The sequence below is a fragment of the Nasonia vitripennis genome, assembly GCF_009193385.2.
Source record: "Nasonia vitripennis strain AsymCx chromosome 3 unlocalized genomic scaffold, Nvit_psr_1.1 chr3_random0006, whole genome shotgun sequence".
In the NCBI taxonomy this organism is placed as follows: domain Eukaryota; kingdom Metazoa; phylum Arthropoda; class Insecta; order Hymenoptera; family Pteromalidae; genus Nasonia; species Nasonia vitripennis.
In genome coordinates this window covers 383,464-398,694 of record NW_022279625.1, presented here as the reverse complement: position 1 = coordinate 398,694, position 15,231 = coordinate 383,464, and the positions used below count along the sequence as shown (strand labels likewise).

Here is a 15,231-nt window from a genome sequence, read left to right as displayed (position 1 = left end):
AGTACAAATTTTGAAAAATAAAAATTTGTAAGTATTAAATTAGAAAAGGCAAACATTTTAAAATCAAAATTTTAAAACTACTAGGAATGAAGGCGCGCTTCGCGCGCTCTTGATTCTATCCCTGTCTAATAACTCTGGTAGAACATTCACTATAAGTGTTGGGCGGTACACTAACTTCTGCTAATATTTTATAAGCATCTGATACGTTACCATACCCGCAATACTATTTTAAAATAAATAATTCCCAATGTCGTCGTCATTAAGGTTTGAGTAGTGAATTTGAAGAAAAGTTCAGTATAAGAGTCAGTGAGTTTGTCTATCATTACAATTCAAAGGGCATTGTATGATGATAGACTTAAACTTACTGACTCGGATACTGAACTTTTCTTTAAATTCATTCTTTTAATTGCACTTGTCACTGACATTTCAAAAAAACTGAATAATATTCACACACATTATTATTATTACTTTTAAATAGGGTTATGGTACCACTTTTCAATACACATGTTTTAATACTACACTCTTGGTAATGATTAATTTACTAAGGTTTCTTGCTAGTTACATTTCATATATTTTTTCTGCCATCGATGTTTCCACATTTCATTTTAAACACCGCAAATATTTCTACCAGGGTTATGACTGTTTTGAGGTTATGAATTTAAAGCGCGCGGTTCTGATCTCGTTGCCTAGACAACCAACCAGCAATTAATCAGAATCACGTATTAAATGCTTCACAACAAAGTCCATCATTTTTTTAAGAGAGGATACGAGGATACGATTTCTAAAAAAAAAATATCAAACTGAAATAATACAAAATAGAAAATATAACGGGTTTAAAGTATTTTATTTTCAAATCTCGAATTTAAAATTTATTTTTCCAACATTGTTAGTTTAAAAATGTCACGTTTTATTGTAAATCCATGCATAATGTTATCATTTCAAATTATTTTTCATAATTGTTACCCCTACCCCGGAGAACTAAAAATGTCTTAAAGCTATGTATGAAAATTCTTTTACAGATACTTAATAAATAATTATAAATAAGTTGTTTTTGCAGATTTTTATACCTATCTCTGTCGCCTAGTGTATTTTCAAATGAAGAAACTCATAATTACTTCACTTGTTATTTTTGTTCTTATTTAAAAAAATCAAACTTTTGAACCAAATCATATTAGAATGTACGGCTTACGACCGTCATAATTTTTTCAATACAGTGTGCGTAAAATCTACTTTTAGGCATGCTCCGCCTGCGTCCAAGCACATTTTCCGCCTCCTCTATAAAAAAAATAACATTCAATACACGTGCGAAAAGTTTATTCTACACTCGTGAGATTGTCACACTCACTTCGCTCGGGCGACAAACCTCCCACTCGTGTAGAATAAACTTTTGCTCACTTCGAAATATACTATTAATTTTACCTTTTTTAATTTTTCTTATAGCTTCTAAACTATGGATAAAAAGTATATGATTTAATATGTTTCTGGAAATAAGAAAGGTTGATGAGTAATTTATGATTCGTTTTATTCGTTTATCATTTGAATTGGCAAAATCATATTTTATAGCACAGTGTGACCTTCCTAACGGCACAAAATCATTTTAAAAATATTTTAAAAGTATTTTACGTCACAAATAAAATGTTTCTTCAATTATTTTATGCATATTTATAAATTTTAGATATATTTTTAGAAAATAATGTGCATAAATCTGGGCATAGATCTCTGCAGAGATTTCTGCACAGGTCTCTGCACAGATCTCTCCACAAAATTTCGACCCTATCTTTTTGATTTCCAGAATATTCTTAAAAGCAAAAAATGATATAATAAGTGCCATATGGGTGTTACTATCTAGATGATAACAAAAAAACTCTGGTCGTGAACTCCAAAATTTTTATTTTTCAACAATTTGATTTAAACAAACATGTTTTAATATTTTGTAAAATAAGAATTTTGGAGTTCACAACTAGAGTTTTTTGTTACCATCCTGATGGGAACATCCATATAGGCACTCCATTATATTATTTTTTTGCTTCTAAGAATATTTTGGAAATTAAAAAGATACAGTCCAAATTTTGTGCAGAGATTTGTGCACAGATCTCTGCACATCATTCCGTAAGGGTTATTTTTCCTAGCTTAATAATATTTCTGTAAAATATTGCAAAAAATATTTTAAAAACATTTTTAACAATTTTTATAATATTATGTAATATTTTGAATAGATTACAAAAATATTTCGTTGACAAATTGTTACCAAGACTTAAATAAACATTTGTAAATATTTATAAAATCTATTGAAATATTTTAAAATATTTCTCAAATACCCAACAATTATTTTTAGTGCCTTAAGTATAACACATAAATATTTAAAAAAATTTTTTATGAAATATTTTAAGGAAACATTTTAAAATATTTTAAAAATATGTACAGAAATGATTAAAAAAATGTATGAAATTTTAATTTTCGCAAGGTTTCATCAACATTTTATTTATTTTTTTGAGACAACCAAATTTCTGTAATTTAAGTATGACTAGCTAGATTTACCTCGCTCTCTCGTTTGTTTACTCTTATGAGGTAAATTTACATAATGTTCTTAAATATGCAGAAATGCACGATTTTCCGTATAATATAAGGATATATTTTTTACGAAAAAACTACGCAAACGTACCTAACATATAAAAACTTACTAAACTACTAAACTTAGTAAACACACAATAACTTACAAAGCCGTGTTTAAACGTATTAAAATGTACAGTATTTTATTCATCCTGTAGATAAACCTGGCAACTCGGAATAAACAATCCACTTATTGATGACATAGTAAATCCGCCTACTTCTCGACACCAAGAAATTTTATTTTCTTCTTGCTTCAATAAACTTTTCTAATTGCTTTCTCATTGCAATCAAAAATTTTTAGTGGGAATATGCACATTTAAATTATTACGTATGCAAACGTCAAAATTTTTTTAAGTATAAAATAATATTTTTTTTGTGCTGTAGTAGTTAAAGTTTACAAATTTATGATGACTCAAAAGTTTCAATATAAATACTAGATTATTGCGTATCCATAATTTACCAATTGATATTCTTATTTTTTGCAACAAACGTATGTCCCCCGCTATATTGAGAATTATGTAGCTATTTTTCTAGTTCCAGAAGCCATCTTTATGACTATTTTACTAGTGATTGGATAAAACAATCCAATTTATAGGCATAGGTATAAAAGTTGAATATTCATTTTCATCACTTTTTAATTAAAATTATATCATGATATATGTTGCTACGAGCCAAGCCCAGCTTCGGTAGTGGTAAACTACTTATTGTGTACTGCTTTTCTACTTGTACTTAAAGCTAGGTATCGATAGACATGAAATGTACTAGGTTATAAGTGTCAAATTTGCATATAATAGTATATTGTGTACCAAGACGAGTACTGCAAAATCCACGAGGCCAAAAAGCCCACTTAGCCCTTGGTGCACACCATATTTTATGTAACGCGCGGACATATTTTCGCGTTTTTTCGTACGTGTTAAGAGGGACTGATGTGACTATTTTTTGGCACGGCAACCGTGCTCTTGTCTTGTTCAAACATTATATAAAATAAATAAATAATGCAAATTTATCAAAATCAACTTTTTTTTTTAATTACAAAAAAAAATTTTGCGGGCAATAAAGGCCATTATTGCCCGCTGTTTGAATATGCGGGCAATAAAGGTTTTTATTGCCCGCTAAAATAACTTTTTTTGCCCGCCGGTCAAAAAAGAGTCACTTTAGTCCCTATTAATAGGTACGAAAAACGCGAAAATCGTTCGCGTGTTACATAAAACCACTTATTAGCCATTATATCATGTTTGTTTTCTACACAACTTCTAGTAGGTCAGACCCATTCTGAAACTTTACAGCTATTTTTTTACTATGAAAAGGTACTTTTTTACTGTATTGAGGTGGTCGGAGTCTGGATCAAATTCAGATTTTCAAATTTTAAGGTTTAAAATGCAAATAAGGTAGCCTTAACATATACATAGGGCTTTAAAAGTTTTTTTAATTCAGAAGATTTTACAAAAAAAAGTATCTGGGTAGTGTTATTTAAAAATGTATCCCTTGTGAGCTACAAATCATTGAAAATAGGCAAAAAATGCGAAAATTGCTTAAAATCCCAACTTTGACCAACTATAACTCGAAGCCAAGTGATGGAATCGCGCTGAATTTTTTTTTTGAGAGTCAGGTACAACATATAGAACATACATATACAGTTACTACAGTTTATAGAGTTTAGGCAAAAATTAAAATTTTCATATCTTCAATTTCACAGAGAACCACTCATATATATATAATGCTGCAATTATAAAATGATTGAAGTAGTCAACTGAATGTCGCATATATAGGCACAATAGTCACGTATATCGTCTCCAACTCGCAAACGCACTTTTCAGCACTCGCTAACTCGTCTCCGAGCGGCAGTCCAAACTCTACATTTATTCTAAAAAAGCCAATTTTACGCTCTCGATGCGCAGTAATACGCTATTTTCTCCAACTTTTATCTTCTTACCCTGACGATATAATTTTTTTGAACTGCAAAGTTTTAGTTTTTAGCAAACCTAAATGCGTTATAATTTAAGAATTTTCCGAATATTACTTTTACATACTGACGTATATTGTACGCATTTTACTTATAAAAATTTTCAGCGCGATTCCTTCACTGGCAAGGGGTAAACATTTTGAAAATGAAGATTTTAATTGATTTATAATAGAAGGTGGAATTTTTAAATAGACAATATTATATATATGAAAATATATTTTCTATTTCATGATATTTTGATTCGATGTTTTCTTTGTAGGAATTGTATGAGTAAAAAATTTTAGTTATAAAACTTTGCCTTTCGTAATTAAATACTGTTTAATTTATAGTTTTTATAATTTTTATCTTAATATTTAAGTGCTAAAATATTAGAAAGGTATAATTCTAAATAACCAAATTTTAAAGTTATTAAAAATATCCCTTTTGCAATATTTTGATTCGACATTTTTGTTTTATATTTTTTTTCATCCTAATATCTTAGTTTATAAATTTTGAAATTATAATCCTTGCGCTTTCTAATTATTATTTTTCAAAATTGTTACCCTCATCCATAACATACATTTTTATGTATATATACGACTTAGAGACTAAGTCGTATATACTAATTGTATTGGAAAAAAATAATCAATAAAAAAAAAATTTAACCAAATTGTTCATGGGTGAACAACTAAAATATTATTTTTTTGTGTCAGAATGTGATATCAAATTTATTAATATTTAACTTTGACTGTCGTGTAATCTACGTTGGAAATTTATGAGATTATATTGAAATGAGAATTTTATAAGTGTATGTACAAAAATAAAATATGCCGAAAGTTGATCATTGACGCCAAATACTACAGAGCACACCACCCACACCTCCTCATCAGCCACCCTGTACACCTAGATGCCGTCCTCAAATATTTTTACACCTAGACAACATAAACTACGAGGCATAAAAAAAATAAAATCACAATCAGTAGTTCGTATAAGTAGGAAAGCAATCAAGTTGCGCATATATCCATGTAACGGTACTTTTGCCATGGGCATCTAAATTCACGGTCTTAACACTAGCCGTGTGTGGCTAACTTTATGGTCGTAACATTTGTTGCCCTGAAGATTCGAACGGATTAAAATATTAAAATAGAGCACAAATGCCGATTAAAATCGATTAATTTGATCTATTTTAATTGGAATTTGTGCTCAATTTTAATATTTTAATCTGTTGTAATTTTCAACTGTTAGCAGGGTGGACTGAAGAATCCCAAGATGATTTGAGCATTCTTGTTCGCTGACAAACTCGTTTATTATAAGAAAAGCTGCTTTCTCGCCAATATATTGAATAGAAATCATATTAATTTATCATAAAAAATTGAGATACAATAATATTTGTATTTTATAATTAAAAATTCGAGAAGCCAAAATAGAAGTAAATAGTGTTGCGGCGCCGAGGGTTCGTCCGCTTCGCATACTCGCCTTCGTGACGCTACCGCGCCACTTGATATACCTTTTTATATTCAAAAAACACCCGCGACAAAAATTTGTATTTGGCCTGAGATCGACACAGTGCTTTAAGTCAATATTTCGACGTCAGCGCAGTATTGACATATTAGTATCGTCCCAGTACTGTCACGACGTCGGATTGATAGTGCCGATCTGATACTAGTTTAAGTACGGCTAAAACTAACAAACCAATATCAAGCAGAGGTTGGTTCATGATCGGCCCAGTGCTGGCGCAGTGTTGACTCAGCACTGTCTAAGGTACGTGAAAAAATTAAAAAATAAATTTTTTTTCTGCCTATATTCTGTGCTGATTCTGTACCGGTACCCTTGTATGTGATATCACGTACGTAAATGTTATTTGGTACATTATATTATGATTATCTGCATTTTCATACATTCTTTTACAAATATTCAAAATGTTTAAGTTTGAAAACAATCAAACTTAACAAAATGTAAGAAGCGCGGAATGAAAGTGAGAAACCAAAATAATCTGTATATATAATAACAAAAGAAATAAAAGAAAATGTAAAAAATGTGACAAAACGTGAAGAGTCCGAAACCCAACAAAATTTTGGGCATTTTGTATTTTATTTTACTTTGTTACATTTTCAAACGTATCTTCACATTTTTTAGTTTCTAATAGAAAAGTGGACATTTTTAAATCTGATATCAACCGAGATTGTAATAAAATTTTTGAATTTATGTAGATTTAAATTATTTAGAAACATTCACTTATAATTTTGTCTAATTTACTATTCGCTCTGTGTACAATTTACTATGAGCGCCACTTTTGGCGAAAAAACTGAGAACTGTTAGTTTGCTAAAATATATTGGCTTATATGGAGAGTTATACAAAATAATTTGGTGCGAAATTGGTATTGCTTTAAACCGGCGCAAACTTTTTTGAAAGATAAATATCAGTGCCCTTGATGTATAGAAAATTTTACAAGCATTTTAAATACCTAGGGATTTCATAAGAAATATTTTTTGTCATTTTCCCGTATAAGTTACACATTGTTGCAACCGTTTAGTTCCGAGGGCGGCCACCAATTTATATAGAATACGCGTAAAACACCTCGATGTACAGAGCAAATACTAGTACCTTTTGCGTCGTGTAGCCCACAAAAAGTCCTGTAGACATCACATATTTGCCTTTGAAAAATTGGAATTTTATAATTTATATTTTTTCATAAACTATAACTTTGATGAAAAGCTTCATTTATTTTTGGTCAAGATAATATGATAATAGTTACAGAATGCACTTTTTGTTGACAAAATTGTTTGTTCATTTTAAAGAATGCTTACTGAGAAAACTATATTTTAAAATTTACTACATATATAGGAAAAATTGTTATATTATATAGTAATGAAAGGTCCTACTCGCTTCATGACAATGTTTACTAGATTTATAGTGGAAACTTTAAAGAATTCCTTCGAGTCTCAAAATTTAAGGTTATGTGTATTTATGAAAGTTAGTTTTTGCAATAATAAGAGTTCAAAATCTATTATTTTTTTCTGATTTCGTTAATGAATATATTAAATAACAATGATAATATCTAATAAGTGTGTAAAATAGATCATAAAGAAAGAAAATAATTGTTTAAAATTTCATTGTACTATAAAAATTATTATGTAGTATAGTAAAATTTAATACAAAACAAGTATGGCTTTTCGTTACTATTGAATATAATAATTTTAGCTACAAAAATGGCAAATTTTAATATATTGTTTTCTCAATGTAATTACTGTCAATTGGCATCAATCTTTATCCTACCTAGGTCTGTATATCTAATGTAAATGATATATGGTAAATTTATAAAATTTGCTATTTTATGTAAAATCTCCAGTGTATGAGTCATTCTACGAGAAGTTGGACACTTTAAGGTCAAAAGATGGAGGTCTTGTAAGGGTGAGGGTAAACATTTTGAAAAATAAAAATTAGTAAGGGTAAAGATTAGAAATTCAAAATTTATAAACTAAGATTTTGAAATGAAAAGATTTATAAAACAAAAATGTTGAATTTAAATATTGCGAAAGGTGATATTTGTAGTTAAAATATTGCAAAAGCGATATTTTTAGGAATTTCCAAACTTAGCTTTTCAAAATTATATCTTTCCAATATTCTGGGACTTAAAATTTTACCTTTCGATATAATTCAATTCGTAATTTTTGCCTTTCAAATATTTATTTTTCAAAATTTTTAGCTTCACCAGTCTACGCGCACCAGACTAAGTTTTTAACATGCGTTTGGACATACAATATGTAGTAAACATGTTTAGCATCCCAAACCATATTATGCCTACAAAAAGTTACGGGCCAATTATTAATTATTAAAAAATAGCCTTTATTGTGCCCCCTGAATAATTTATTACCTAGCATAGCAAACATTATTTTTTTTCCAGCATTAATGGACAGCTGAGCCCCAGATCTTGAATGAAAAAAAAATCGTTGTAAATGACCGCTCCTATAAAAAGTTGCAAGCAATTTAAAATGCGGTAAAATTCGTCGAAAATGCGGAAAAATTCCTGAAAAGCCAAATTTTCACTTTTTTGTAACATACTCATTAACTTAAGGGGATGTCGGAGCCAACGTGACCAAGTGTGACCTCCACCTCGAGTCGTAGCTTACATTGTTTGTTTAAAATATACCTCATACCATCAAAAATCAAATTGATAATAGGATACTTGCATGAAAAAATCTATTAGGTCCGTCATGTAAAATATCGAAAAAAAATTGACACGTATTTTTTATTTTTCCAATCAAACGATTATTAACAAAGATACAGCGGGTTGAAATATCGTGTGACGTCACTGAATCGGACCATATAGATATACTATACACATTCCGAATAAGTGGCGTCATACATTTCAACTCTCTATATCTTTGTTAATAATCGTTTAATTGAAAAAAGAAAAAATACATGTCGATTATTTTTCTGTATTCTACATGACGGACCTAATGAATTTTTTCATGCAATTTCCCTATTGTTTGTTATTGTGTAAGTTATCGCAAAACACAGAGTTTTTGTTAATTCAATTAGTAAAAAATTATAGTTTATTCAATAATGTAAAGTGATGGTCATCTTACTGATATTGCTGTCTTCACTTCGCGTCATAGTTTACGTTATTTGCAAAAATTATGCATAATCACACAAAAATCAGACTACGTTAATATAATTTATTATAACGGGGAATGCGGAACACTGCATTTTAACGCTATAAGTAAATGTGTATATGTATTATTTATGATCTAAACAATTTTTGAGTTTAAATAAAACTTGAATCAATTAGCATGGCACCAACCTCCTCTTAAGTAACACTAGATTAAGCCATTTCTGCTCAATTTTTAAAGTTAATTTAATCAAATTTAAAAACTCCAATTTTCAATACTTAAAATTTTTTTTAATACAATAATTGATCAGATTTCAAATTTTCAAAAATTTTCTTTTAAATATATTAAGTAATTAATGTATTTCTATATTTCAACATTACTTACAATCTTTTATTTATATTTTTTTTTATTTATCGACCACAATTCAAAATCATGTTTTGTAAAATTAACGGAAAAACCCGAAATTCATGTTTCTTGCTAATATTAAATTGAATGTCAGTATATTAAGATACATTTGAGTTGGCTATTTTGTTTCTGTGTGATTAATAAAAATATAGATTTAAAACATGGTTATACTTGAAAAGTCAATTTTCAATTCCGCACTTGGATTATGCATGTATCTGCATATACATATGAATTTTGGCGCGCGCGCGCGTGTGTGTGTTTGTGTGTTTTAATTTATGCTTATTTCGAGTTTATAGATTATATCGTGCATTTGCCACAATAACTAGATAAATGACTGAATAAACATATTTATCAAATGATTATAAATGAATAGTTAAGTCACAATCATTAAAAAAATCATAATTTTAGTTGGTTATAATCAGTAGAAGTTTTAGTATTATTGTATATACAAAATTATTTAATATTATTGTACATAAAAATTGTTCAATACACTGTTTCAAATACAGTAAATTTAAATGCACCTTTGAAATGTTAAAATCATGATGTATTTAAAATATTTTAACTAGTTCTGTAAATGATCAATCTAAAAATTTAAATTATGTATTTTATTATATAATATATTTATTGTCTACATAAACTGCTTTTATAAAGATTTCAAGCTTATTATAAAACAAAATGTTAAGTACATCTTAACATTCCATTATCTGAAAATTAAAATTTAAGAACTAATGGCATTTAAGTGATTCAAATAGAAAACAAAAAATGCAATCGTTCACTAGTTTTATGAAATGTAAAATTTAAAATAAATTGAAACTAAAAAAGTAAATATTGCAACATTAATTCAATTAATCTTCAAAGATAATACTCCACATTAAATGAATAAGCCCTGAGAATTATATTACTGTACATTGTTTCAGATTTTTTTTAATTCATATGCAAAATAGATACATATACATCTAAATGTGACATATACAAATAATATATATTTATCTACATATGCGTACATGGCGTGTGTGTGTGCATATGTGGGGGAGGAGGCGTGTTTTTGTGTGTATGTGTGCGCGCGTGTGTGTGCGTTTATCATCTGTTCAAGCGAATAAACGCATAAAATACAATTTTCTTTTTTAGTTTTAATGCACCTGCATATGAATAACAACGAAAATAAATTTTCACCTGAATAATCTAAAGTTTCTTTATTATTTGATCTCACGATTGACACTGTTAGTAAGTTGGTAAGAAATTTTTCTAAAAACTATCTGTCCTTTTATTTCAAGGCTAACAGTATAGACACCGCGGTTACCTAGGACGAGGGGGAGCTTGGAAACCCAAAAACTCGCAGGTCACTTTATGCCGTGCCAGGTGTACGGTCTCATAAACCTTCAAGCTGGTTGCATTGTTATCTGCAGACTAAGTATTCGACCATACCGTTTGCACCGCTGTGCGCATTGTATTTTTTCTTCAGAAACTGCACATTCGCCACCAGGCTAAATTTTCACTGGCTACGACAGTTTATTCCCGGAAGAAGGTAAACGGTCAGCTTATTCTATTGTGTTACAGAATTCAATTCATGAGTTATGGTCAGAAATTTTTTTGAATGTTTCTTCTTAGTGAATAGATTATTCAAGAAAAATATTCTGATTTTATATAACAAATGTCATGTTACAATTTTTAAATTATTATATCACCATTTGCGAATATACATAGAAATCGATAAAACAATTTTTAGAATTTTTACTATTTTATTTCTGTGTGATTAATAAAAATATAGATTTAAAACATGGTTATAATTGAAAAGTCAATTTTCAATTCTGCGCTTGGATTATGTATGTATCTGCATATAGATATTAATTTGTGTGCGTGCGTGCGTGCATGTGTGTGGGTGCGTGCGTACGTGTGTGTGCACGCGTGTGTGTGTGTTGCAATTGATTCCTTTTCCGAGTTTATAGATTATATCGTGCATTTGCCAAAATAACTAGATGAATGACTGAATAAACATATTTATCAAATGATTATAAATGGATAGTTGAGTCACAATCATTAAAAAAATCATAATTTTAGTAACAATCATCAAAATATTTTTCATGTAATTTTTTAGCAACTTATATATTTGTGGTTAATTGAGAAGATGCGCAAAATAAGGATTTAATGAACCCTATACTTAATTATTAAATACTATCTTATAAGCCAGAAAGATTAAATTAGCCATAAATTGATTATGTATAATCGTACAAATTGTTTAATATCGCACATAATGAATATATGTGCATTTGATGTTCTAGTTCATGGCAAACTATTTAAGGTATAAGGTTTTAAAGTATGAAAATAAATGACGAATATTTTGTTTAAAAGCTACATATATATTATTATCCTAAATTTTTTCTGTATGAAATTTGAAATTTAAGGTTTGTAGTTAAAAGTAACAAGTAATTTGAGTTAAAAATAAGCTGTAGCCTGGGAGTTTTTGGAAGAACACAAATTATAAAATGTACAATAATTAATCCTAAATAAAGGAGTGATATCAACTATTGCTTGATAATTATGGTAAAAAAAATTATTTAATAAGGATGTACCAAAATTTAGTCGTTGCTCCCTCACTTATGTTTACGGTAACTTTTGTTATTTCCTATATTTTTCGGATAGTTAAGATGTATAAATGTAGATTTGTTTTAATAAGATGCATAAGTATGCAGCATTGTCTTAATAAAAAAACTACATTTGGAGTCATGTCGCTATTCGATGCATTTATTTAATTAATATACATAATATTTGCTATAATTGTTGGTGATGATGTTGAAGTTTCAATACAATTTTTTAAAATGTACAAATATTTTTAAAATCGTAAATTCATTTGCTGTTATCTTATAAAACTTATTTATTACTACTACAGAATATATTACTTTAGTTGAGATTAATTTGAGGCTTATCATATTATATGAATAGTTACTCTATACGTATTGTTAAATTACCTAATTATTTTGTACTAGTAAAACTGATAGAAACAAACTCCTATGATTCTTTTAGAGAATTGAGAAGTTCTAAGACTTCAGCGACGAAGTATTTAATTATTTTCCTTTTAATCGAAGATGATTTTGAAATTCGAAATTCTATGCATTCGAGTATATTGAAAATTTTGATGTGTATCATGATGTAGTTTTGAATAAAAAAAAATTAAAATTATAAATGAATAAGTATAAGCGTACGGCATACTGTTTTAATGAAAAAAAAATTAATCATCGACGTAATATTTAAGTCACACTTTTTTATGATTTCACGATAAAAAAATGATTTTAAAGCCAAAATGTAAAAAGAGTTAACTACTAGAAAAGCATTTATCAATAAATACTGAAACATTCATCAATACACCTATACAGATACATAAGCGTATTAGTACCATATACGTTCTTAAACAATGTCTGTTCGTGTGTGTGTGTGTGCGTGTATGTATGTGTACGCATATATTGTGTGTATGGGCGTGTGTATAAATAATATTTTTAATTTTTTCTTGTTAATTTAAAAACATTGCACAATAAAAATTTTATCAAGCAAGCCAGATTTATTTGTAAATTAAAGCTAAACGAAATTTTGGACATTCATTGATTGAAGAGTTTTTATTTATAGCAAAAAAATGTATTTATTACTAACAATAATTCATCACTTGCAATTCAATTATATACTGCACAGAAACGTTTTTATTGCAAACGTAGTAGATATTCTTTATTAATTATACTTCTTGTCTTCTAGTTTAAATCACTGAGAGATTTCAATGCTCGCGAAGTCCGTCGGTCTTCAAATCTCCTCCGCATCCTCTTTATTTAGTTTCTTATGACTATGAATTTTTCTTGTTTTTTAATATTTTAAATTTTCTGGCATTATCTCATTATTGTACTAAAATTTAACATTGCGTTTATTAATTGACATACCTGAATGCATTGTATCCACAAAATAATAAAATCTTGATGTTTTTCAAATCACTAAACATGAAACGTTAACATTTGCACTTGTTTGACGTAACTAAAAAGATCACAGCACAAATTTTTTCACGATTTCTGCTTTAAAGTATCAATAGTAGCACACGAATTATCGTATAATAATATGCTTGACATATAAATCAAAGATATTACATATGGTTATTCGATATTTTATCTGGCACTTCAACTATCACATTCAGCAGAGCGCAATCAGGAACAATGTTAATCACAAACATGTATTTAATTTTTTTATTCTTAATAAGATACGTACTTAATACTTTTTAGTAGTAAAAGTCTGAAAAATTAGGAACTCTTTGAGCGTTAAAATAAAAAAGCAACTATTGATTATTTGAACAAAAACGACACTATTATATCAGAATAGCAATAGAATTATCTTTTTTTAACTCAGATTAAATAGCGAATGATTACAACAGCATCGCATTCGCTTCTGTACTATTATTTTATTCTTAGCACTTTTTGAACACTTAATTGAGTACTATGTTTGAGTCATGAGCAATTGGCGCACAATCCATCAACTTGCACTGATAATTTCTTAATGAATTTAATCGATGATTTGTAGAAACTTACAACATTTTTTTTGACATACAAGTCTTTATATAAAAATGATCGCACATTCACTCATCATGTACCTTTAATAGCTTCCAGTTTTGGATTCTTTAATCTATATTTCTTGAAATTATTAATTATCTTGAAGTGACCAAGCTAAAAAATAAACCAGGTACTTGCAGGTTTGTATTTGCGTATGTACGAAATACGCTAAAATAACGAGTAATATCTTAATGACGAAATGCCGGACAGCGAAGTGCCCACGTCGGGTCGCGCTGCCGAACTGTTCGCTCCCCGCCCCTCCAAGTCGATCTTTCACCCCTCCAAAATCGAGGAGGCTTGCGTCCTCCCTTCTCTACTTGATGATTCCCCTATCTGAAAGGCGATGGTTTAGCAGTTGGGGGAAATTCTGGGTGGAGCCTTAGCGCTCCTGCAAGGCGTGGCTTCGAAACTTTAGTCGCATTGCCCTTCCACAAACTGAGCCCGATAGGGGAGAGCATCGTCTCACGCCTTTGTTCCCCACTTACGCATACCTACAGCAACACTCATAAAGGACAGATAGCCAGCCACAGAGAACGAAAGTTGTTGAAGGATTTCGCCTGCGACACCACGTTTTCTTAAAAAAACTTTTCGAGTAACTCTGACTTATAACAATTCGGCCGTTTTCATAATTCTTTAATTGACATAATATACACATAATAATTTATCTATGCGTATGTGTACGTGTATATGCTCACACACACAGACACACACAAATATGCTCGTGTATACGCATATATAATTTGTTGTGATCGCTGCGCTGGCGCATGCATGTATGGTATGTGCACGTTTGTGGGTATGTGTCTGTATAGTGTGTGTATATGCGTGCGTGTGTGTGTATGTGTGTGGGTGAAAAGCTAAAAAAAATTGACTAGATGTGTTCTGCCACTACCTATCAATTATTTCTTATACGAGGGCTGCAATTAGTAAGCGAAATATTAAGTTGGTTAAAATCGATCTTCTATGTAACGTTTCGTCTTCTTATGTACTCCCTTTCTAAAAGTGCTATCAATATTCAAATATAGATAACATTTTTAAATGCTTATACTGTATGTATCTGTTTGCTTTTTATTATTTCAGAAATGT

General features: G+C 29.3%; 1 protein-coding gene across 5 annotated transcripts in view; it reads right to left on the bottom strand.

Annotated features, from left to right (window-relative positions):
* Positions 1-14,401, bottom strand: part of LOC100116002 (zinc finger homeobox protein 4) — a 247,663-nt gene extending 233,262 nt beyond the window's left edge. For 2 of the 5 annotated variants that reach the window (XM_031925969.1, XM_031925968.1), the window contains exon 1: positions 13,214-14,401. The gene's annotated coding sequence lies outside the window, so the exon portion shown is untranslated. The remainder of the gene's footprint in view (positions 1-13,213) is intronic. The other 3 variants (XM_031925966.2, XM_031925967.1, XM_031925965.2) reach the window with 3 other exon arrangements.
* Positions 14,402-15,231: the final 830 nt, after the last annotated feature.